Source organism: Triticum dicoccoides, chromosome 4A (genome assembly GCF_002162155.2).
Source record: "Triticum dicoccoides isolate Atlit2015 ecotype Zavitan chromosome 4A, WEW_v2.0, whole genome shotgun sequence".
Lineage (NCBI taxonomy): Eukaryota > Viridiplantae > Streptophyta > Magnoliopsida > Poales > Poaceae > Triticum > Triticum dicoccoides.
This window is the reverse complement of record NC_041386.1, coordinates 324,314,161-324,324,193: the sequence shown is the minus strand read 5'-3', so window position 1 is coordinate 324,324,193 and position 10,033 is coordinate 324,314,161.

Sequence of the window (10,033 nt, the reverse complement as noted above, 5' to 3'; positions counted from 1 at the left end):
TCCTTTCGGCGTTCCTCTTCATCCGTGGACTTGGCGGCTTGTTCGTCTTCACGTGCATCTTCGGGAGGGTCCTCTTGGTACCTAATCATGCACAACATCTCGGACTTAGGTAGTAGCCATGTCTCGAGAGGATCATATGTAATATCACTAAGGAGAGAAGTCACCTCGGTCTCGAGAGCTCTAGCTCTAGCTCGAGTCATAGGTCCTCTTGGGACTTCGTGAGACGATGGTGGGTCCATGGGGATGACCGTAGGATGCTCCGCAGCATCTCCCCTCCCTTGGGGAAGATTCGACCTCGGATCAAAATCCTCATCACCATGGTAGGGCGAGAGATCTTTGACGTTGAAGATGTCGCTCACGGAGTACTTGTCGCGTGGAATGTCGATCTTGTAGGCGTTTTTGTTGTAGCGTTCAAGCATCTTGAAGGGTCCATCTGCTCGTGGTCGAAGGTTGGACTTGCGTTCATTGGGGAAGCGGTCCTTGCGAAGGTGTAGCCACACAAGATCTCCAATGTTGAACACCATGGGGTGCTTGCTGATGTTGAGCTTGGTCGCAAGTCATTGTACTTGGCGCTCGATGGTGTGCCTTGTATCTTCATGCACCTTCTTGAGATGGTTCACACGTGCTCTTGCGTCCATATTGATGCGCTCTTGTAGTGGTAGAGAGAGAATGTCCAAAGGGGACAATGGGTTGAATCCTTACACGACCTCAAAGGGGGACTTGCCAGTAGTTGAGTGTCTTGCACGGTTGTAGGCGAACTCGGCGATAGGTAGACACTCCTCCCACTCCTTGATGTTCATGATTATCACGCGAAGTAGAGTAGAGAGTGTGTGGTTGGTCACCTCCGTTTGGCCGTCGGTTTGTGGATGGTACGCTGTGGAGAAGAGTAGCTTGATTCTGAGCTTGGCGCATAGGGTCTTCCAAAAGTAACTCAAGAATTTGACATTGCGGTACGAGACAATCGTCTTTGGCACTCCATGTAGATGCAATATTTCCCTACAAAAGAGATTGGCAACATGCGAAGCATCGTCTATCTTGTTGCATGGTATGAAATGTGCCATCTTAGAGAATTGGTCCACAAAAACAAATACCGAATCCTTTCCATTTCTAGTTCTAGGCAATCCAAGTACAAAATCCATGCTAATATCTTCCTTTGGTTGATATGTAATTGGGAGAGGCATGTAAAGGCCATGGGATTGAGCTTTAGACTTAGCTTTGCGACATGTAGAGCATCGGTTGCTGAAGCGGTTGACGTCACGAAACATCTTGGGCCAATAATAGTTCTTGGAGAGCGTAGCAAAAGTCTTGTCGCGTCCAAAATGTCCCATTAGTCCTCCTCCATGAGATTCCTGCAAAAGCAACAAACGAAGAGAAGACTACACCAAATGGTTCGAACATGGGTGACATGATCTTTAAGAGATTTGCTATAAACAAGGATATCGTCAAAGTAGACCACAACAAAATCACCAATGTCAGGGCGAAACACATAATTGATAAGACACATAAAAGTACCCGGTGCTTCCAATAAACCCATAGGCATGATTAACCACTCATACAAACCAAACTTTTTTTAAAGCGGTTTTCCATTCATCACCCTCTTGTATGCAGATTTGATAGTAACCACTTTTAAGATCAATTTTGGAAAAGATAGTGGCACCACTAAGTTCATCAAGCATATCATCAAGGCGTGGAATGGGATACCTATAGAGAACGGTGATAGCATTGATATCTACAATCAGAACACATGCGAAAGCTACCGTCTCATTTTGGCATAAGAATGACCGGAACGACACAAGGACTCAAACTTTCGTGCACATGTCCATGGTCTATGAGATGTTTTACTTGCCTTTGTATTTCTTTGGTTTCTTCAGGGTTGACGCGGTAGGGGGCTTTGTTCGGAAGTGGGGCTCCGGGGATGAGGTCGATGCGGTGCTCGATGCCTCGTAGTGGAGGTAGTCCCGGAGGTAGCTCATCGGGGAAAACATCTTGGAATTCCTACAAAAGAGAAGACAACACTAAAGGTAGAGTGTGAGAGGTGTTAGCTTTTGGTGCATCGTCCTTGCACAGAAGAACATAGTGTAGGACACTAGATGGGTTCTCACACACTCCTCTTATCTCACTTTTGGTGGCAAATAGAATTAAGTTCTTCTTTTCGCTCATCGTGGAGACACTCAATTTTGGCTTGTGGCGCTCACTCTCTTTTTGGTGGTTCGCTCTCTCACTATTCTCTCCATGATGGGTGGCTTGCTTGTTGGCGATCACTTGGCTTGGAGACATAGGGTGAAGTACGTACTCCTTTCCTTTCATCTTGAAGATGTAGTGGTTCGTTCGGCCGTTGTGGATGACACCTCTATCAAATTGCCATGGTCAGCCAAGAAGAAGGTGGCAAACGGTCATTGGAACGACATCACACTCCAAAGTGTCTTTGTAAGCTCCAATTTTGAAGGAGACTTGCACTGTATGCTCGACTTGAATAGTGCTGGAGTCGCTTAGCCATTGAAATTTGTAGGGATGTGGGTGCTTCGTCTTGGGAAATTGGAGCTTGGAGCAAAGTGCTTCACTTGCTAGGTTATGACAACTTCCTCCATCGATGATGACTTTGACGGACCTTCCATTGATGCCGGCCTTGGTATGGAATATGTGGCATCTTTAGTCTTCTTCTTGGTGATGTTGAATGGTCAATACCTTGGAGACAATAAGGGCAGGACTTGAATCTTCATCACAAAAGACTTGGTCCTCTTCATCATTCACTTGCCGGTGCATGGCGACTTGCTCAAGTGCTTCCGTTTCTCCTTCACTCATGGAGTCATATGTACCATCATCATTGAGGATCATGGTCTGCTTGTTGGTACACTCAAAGGACTTGTTGCCTCAGCCTCCACATGTGAAGCATTCGAAGGAACTTGTCTTGACGGTCTCATCGGTTGGGGTAGATGATGATGAATCTCTCGTCTTGAAGGTGCTCGTTGTAGGAGGATGACTTGAGGTTGTGGAAGCTTTCTTGTAACTCGACTTGTCGGCGTTGCTTGTAGAACGCTTGGTTGATGTAGAAGGTGTGGGAGTCGTTGAAGCTTGGGTGTTGGAGAAACCATAGGACTTGGATGAGAACTTGGCATACTTGAAGTCATCTTGCACTGGACGTTCCGCTTTGGTAGCTTGATGCACTAGCTCGATGAGGTTCGAGTATGGTTGGAAGTCGGCTATCTTCTGGATGGGATGATTGAGTCCATTCAAGAAACGTGCCATACTTTGCTCATCATCTTCCGTGACATTGGCTCGTATCATTGCAATCTCCATTTCCTTGTAGTACTCTTCAACACTCTTGGTTCCTTGCTTGAGTAGTTGGAGTTTCTTGAAGAGGTCGCGGTTGTTGTAGGTAGGCACGAAGCGTGCTCTCATGACATCCTTCATTTGCGCCCAAGTAGTGATGGGTGGTTCACCTTTTGCCTCTCGGAGCTCAATGACTTGTTCCCACCATATGAGGACATAGTCTTGGAACTCAAGGGATGCCATCGTGATCTTCTTCTCTTCTTCATAGTTGTGCAAGCAGAAGATTTTGTCGACCTTCAATGCCCATGAAAGGTACTCTTCGGGATCATTGCTTCCATTTAACTTGGGCATGGTGAACTTTAGCTTGCAGTAGTGTTGCTCTTCATTGTGTCCGGGTCGTGAATGATGACGTCCTTGACAAGGAGGATTGTCTCTCACAATTTGCTCTTGCCATGGGGGATTTCCATTGTGTTCTTGTTCTTGTTTAACTTGATGTTCTTGGAGATCTTGTGGAGGAACTTGTCAAACTTGACGATGGACGCGAGCTTGGTGTAGTCGTTCTTGAACTTCTTCGCGAAGTGCTTCTTGATGTTCATGAGTTAGTCGGCCTCAGTTGCACCTCAAGTGCTTGAGCTTCTCGCAATTGTTGCTCTTGATGTTGTGCCTCTGCATCTTGTGCTTCTTGGTGTAGACACGCTCGCTCTTCCTCTTCGTGTTGGCGTTGTCGTTGCCGTTCTCGTGCTTGCGCAAAGGTAGCTTGGTTTTGAAGATGTTGTTGTTCTTGAGATTTGTTGTCGTGTAGAGGGTTGCGGTTGGTTTGAGGATCTTGGCGCGCGGCACGACGAAGAGTATTTGATGTTGGTGTACTTGAGCCAAAGATGGTGTAGTTGGAGTGTCGACTTGAGCGGCTCCGTCTTGATGAGGGCGAAGTGGAAGAAGAGCGGTTGAGTAACAAAGCATGGATCTCGTCCATTCTTGCATCGTTCTCTTGCTTGTGGTCATCGAGCTTGTGGTCGAAGTAATCTCTTGTGCGTTGCTCGGAGAGTCGCAAGTCGGTGGCGAGGTTGTCGATGCGTTCACCCATTGCTTGTTGCTCTTGATGCAAAGCACGTTGTGCACCAAAGAGGTGGCTCTTTGTGACGTAGGAGTTCATGTCGTCGCCTTGCCCGATTAAGAGTGGGTTGGTAGAAGTACTTGGCCTATCCATCATTCCAAACAAATATGTGAGTGGGAGAAGGAGAAGAACTTATACCAAATGTACATTGACCGATTTTGAAGATGGATGAAAGATCACTCCAATGTGGAACAAGGAAATAGCACAATTGGTACCAATTCTTGTTGGTTTCTCACACCTACACAAGTAATAGCTTATGTTGGAGCTCGGTTAGGATGGTGGCACAAAAGTTGATGCAATTGATAGTGAGCTTAAATAATGTTGGAAAAGATTAGCAAATTTGCAATGCAATAAGTAGACCAAGAAAAATATGGTACATGGAAACACACACACAAAGAGATGAAATAGGGTCGTGCAACCAACAATGAGCCAAAATGTGGAATCCACGAAAATGCTCTTATTGCACAACACTAGAGAGACGCTAGCACGATTGCACAATAGGCGGATACGAAGACTTGTGCACAACCTACTAAGCAAAAATGCAACGACTTCTATCCCAAGTATGCTGTATGTATGATATTCTGATGATATGATCCAAGATGATCTAGTATGACAATCTTAATGTTGTATGTTGCTATGGTTCTTGCTTAAAAGCTCTTTGCTTATCTTTCCCTTTTGCTTAAAATCTTGTTTGGCTCTTTGTAGTTTGAGCTCTTTTCTCATGCAATGCTTCACGAACCAAGATGGAAATTGTGTATGCGATAGCAACCTTGTGACTCAAGAGATGATACCAAGATATGCACCAATGATATATGTATGATGTGGGAAGTATGATCACTAATGTGCACAAGTCACGTTGCCGGCAATACTCAAAGGCTAGTGTCGATGGGTAAGCGACGCAAAAGAGTAAGGCTATGTGATGCGGAGCATCCTACGGACATCACCATGTCAAGAGTCCATTTGGCAAGTGACACGTGCGACATCTACTTCTTATACCTAAAGGTGAATCTTCTCCTTTACATGTGTTCACTTGACCCCTTCGAGGATGGCATACTATTTGACACTCCACTCTTGTGCATGCATAGGTATTGCCGGAGCTTCACAGACGACGAGGAGGGGTGCAAGCGCCAAGGAACACCTACGCCATCCGCGAGGGAGGCGTGGAAGAGAAGACAGAAGAAGACGGAGCTGCGGAGTCCCCAGTGGCCGGACGACCGATGTGCCACCGGACGTCCGACAATCTACAGCCACCGGACGACCGGACTACGCCGGACGTCCGACACCTGGAACTCGAGCCAGCCCAAGAGTCCAGCCGACGAGATCTACAGTGACCGGATGACCGACCGAGACCGGAGGTCCGACACCTTCCAGGCCACAGACGACCGAGCGCCTCCGTACGACCAGTGCCACGGCGACAAAACGATATTTACGGAAGTCCGAAGATTTCCAGATGTCTGGACCGTCCCAAGCCTCCGGACGTCCGACAGCCACCGGACGTCCGACGCCTGTGTGCACAGCCGCGGGTCTTTGGTCGTGTATCCCTCTCTCACGTACCCCTTCGTGGCTTAGACTATAAATAGACCACCTCCACCTCCTTTCTAGGGTTGGCATTGGTTTAGCTCATATGAGAGATAGAGCTTTGCTCATCCATACGGATCTACTCCTTGAGAGAGACTGCGGCCCCTCTTCGGAGAAGAATCACGTTGGATTCAAGACCCCCTCTTGGGTGGCCCCCTTCAAGACCTCCTCATGGAGATGAACCTTACCTTGTATCTTTCCCTTTGTTGTTCATGTACATTGTGGATCTTGTGTGTTTGATTGTCTAGTGGATGTGTGATTGGACTTGTTCTTGAGTGTTTCCCCTTGTGATTTCCCTCCGTTCTTCCCCGTGTTCTTTGTGTTCTTAGTTGGGACCTGCTCCTTTCATGAAAGATCAGCCACATAGGGTTCCACCCTACATCATCTTGGTATCATGATCCACGTTGATCACGATTTCGGAGCCTCCCCTCTTCGTTTTCTAGACTAATTTTGTTGTGTTTTTCCCTAAATTCGAAAATCCCCACCAAAAATAGCCCAATTTTTTGTGATTTGTTGGTTTGAGGAAGTTTGTTGGATTTGATCCATGGATTTGCTTGGTTTCAAGTGGATCTAGTATTTCCCCAAGTTTCCCCATCTTTCACCCAGGAAATCTCATCAATTTTAACCCCAAAATCATCAAATTCCGCCCAAAATCGCGTCCCGGATCTCAAATCCCGCGTTGACCCCGATACACCGGACGACCGCCACTTTTACGGACGTCCGGAGCCCAGGAATGACCGGACGTCCGCAACCTTCCGGACGACCGGAACCCCCTAACCCGAGCCAAATTTACGGATTTCCGAGCCCTCCGGACATCCGGCCCCCGGACATCCGTCCTTTTACGGACGTCTGTAACCTATAGTTTCAGACATCGGGTGATTCTTGTTTCGGCCATAACTAATTCATCCGAACTCCGATTTTGACGTTCTTTAGCTCGTTTTGAAGCTCTTGACATCCCCCTTCCCACAAAAATACCACCAACGTCACTTGACTCCATCAAAATTTTGGAACTTTGGCATCTTTCCCTTGGGCCTCCACCACATCATTCGCTACACCACCACCGACTTCCGCAACCTAACCATTTTGTTCCCCTTTGCATTAATGGTTGTTTGAGTTATGATTTGAGTCTCCTAAGGTGTTTAGGATACTTAGGGACAGTTGCTTCTTCATCAATCACCACCACCACTACCGCATAGGCTTGCCCACCATACACTTCCACCACCCCGACTTAACCCAATTTTGTTTGTGTTGTGAGTTGTGTCTCCTAAGGTGTTTCAGATACTTAGGGACCGTGCTTCCAACTCCGACACCATGTATAGTCCACCACCTTACCCTCCATTTCCACATTGCATACTCCAGAACCCATCATTGCCATTCCGCAATTCCATTGAGCTTCCACAAAACCACCACCACATCCCGCTACCACCATTTGACATTTGACATTCAAGATTTTGAGTTCGCGCTTTTTCTATTTCCTAAGGTGTTTCGGCTACTTAGGGACGATTCTCCATCATCTTGGTATCTCCACCAAGATCACCGCCACTCATCATCGCCAAGGACGGTAACCGCCATATCATCTTGGTATCGTGGTATCCCTCCTTTTGTATATTCCCCTTGACATTGCATTGATAACCCCTAGCCCATTTTGAGTCACTTACTTATCGAGACTAGCCATTTGAGTATTGCCGGCAACGTTACTTGTGCACATTAGTGATCTACACCATCCATTGCATACATACCATATCATATTGGTATCATATCATCTCGTGTGCCTCAAGTTTGTTCCCGCATATATACAATTGCTATCTTGGTTTGTGCATTCCGCATTGTGGCCATATACGAAAAATCATAATAAGATTTTAAGCAAAAGAGAAAGAGCAAATAAGCTTGTAAGCAATAGCCATAGCATCATAACACATTGCATATAAGATTGCCATATCCGATCATCTTGGATCATACCACCAGAACATCATACATAGCATACTTGGGATAGAAAGTCAATACATTTTGCATATCATAGGTTGTGCACAAGTGTCGTATCCGCCTATAGAGAAATCGTGCTAGCGTCTCTCTTGAGTTCTTAGCTCATTCCTTGGTTGCATGGCCCCATTTATCTATCCATGTGTGCATTTCCGTGTGCCATCCATTGTTGTTGGTCTACTTGTTTCACTTGCGAATTTGTGAATCTCTTTCAACATTATTGACTCTTGCTAACATTTTACATTAAAGTTTTGTGCCACTATCCTCACTGAGCTACTCACAACGGCATCTCCGGCAAAATCACATCGGCATCGAGACCATCACCAACAAGGACGTGAAGGTCAAGAGCTCAACACCAACAACCGCTCAACGACTTCACCATCTCCCTTGGCATCTTCGCCAAGCGACTTCAAGGCATGTTCGCTTACGGACATACGGCATCTTCGCCCACAAGCACCTCAAGAGACGCTCCCCAAGATCAAGTCCGCGACTTCCATGAGCTACTAGCACCTCGACATCGACCACACGATTCCTTTCTATGGGACTCAAGAACCCAAGGAGTATCTTGAGTGGGAGCGTTTGATGGACGACTACCTCAAGCTACATCAAGTTCCTCTCGAAGATCAAGTGAAGTGTGCCATAAGGAACCTCCACGACTACGCGTCCACATGGTGGCTTCACACACCTTCGAAGACCTAGAACATGAGTTGGCCCAAGACAAAGAGAGCTTTGCGGCGTGAGTTCGTGCCTCCAACCTACATGGGGCAACTTCTACGCCAATTGGAGAACACTACCCAAGGATCCAAGTCCATAGATGAGTACTTCAAGGAGATGAAGAAAGCCTTGCGATGAGCTAGTGTGGACGACCCCATTTCGATGAAGTTCCACTTCATGATGGGATTGCACAACGACATCTCCAAGATGATCTTCGTCGAGAACTACAAGTCCCTCGACGACAACTACATTGGTGCTCTCAAGGCGGAACAAGAACTCATGCATGAAGGCCATGGCTTCTCGACGCCAAGCACACTTCTCTAAGACCAAGCTCCAAGACGACGAGCATGAGGCTAGTACCACCACGATGTCCAAGCCTGACGAGCTCCAAGATGGTGCTCCCAAGTTCGACTTCACCTCCATACCTCTTTGTGGCATTGACGATGCCAAGTCTACAATGACTCTTTTTCAAGACGGTGCGACGACGAGTACGACTACGTAGACCCTCAAGGACAATGCTTTGGAGGCATGCGACATGGTGACGAGCACAGAGGATGCTTCCATCTTAGGAGGCGATAGGGATGATGTGCCATCTTCGGCCTTCATCCACAGCGACGACAACGAGATGGTTGAGCATGGGATTTTCTCTTCGACCACGGCGACATATGATGACTTGAGTGACTTTAGCCACCATATTCAGAGCGAGAGTGACTTCACCACTAGCCCCATATATGATGTGTTGCCACAATTCCCATGTGAGGAGAGCCACAACCCCCACCACTTGAGTGAGATGAGTGACTCCACCATACGTGAGATTGAGTGCACCTACCTTGAGGGAGTGAGTGAACCACCACATAGAGAGAGTGAGATAGTTGATGGGTCATGTGAGGCCACTTTCAACACTAACGACTTGACCTCTACCTCTATTGTGTCTTCTCATTTGGTGCTAGGTCCCATCTATGATGACGCGCTGATTCGCGATGACTTCGTACTCCCTTTGGACAAGACGATGGCCATGGTGGAATATGATGCACCTCCCACACAGTTCCATCAAGATGAAGATGACCACCATTTGGTCCTTACCACCTCACCTACACCACATTAGTGGAATGACAAAGGTAACATAGGTGAAGGTGATGCTCTAGTCCCACTAGTGGACATTCTTGACATTGATTGCTTGCATGATGTTGATCAACCTGTTACCATGCTTCATGCTAGTGCGACTTCCCCCCCGCGATGATTTACCCATTTATGATGAGTTTGATGATTGCCATGTGGAATCTATTAGTTGTGATGCCATGTTGCATAGGATTTCTTGCGACAATTCCTTAGGTCACATCATGTTTGCCAATCCGCTTGACTTGTCATATGCTATGC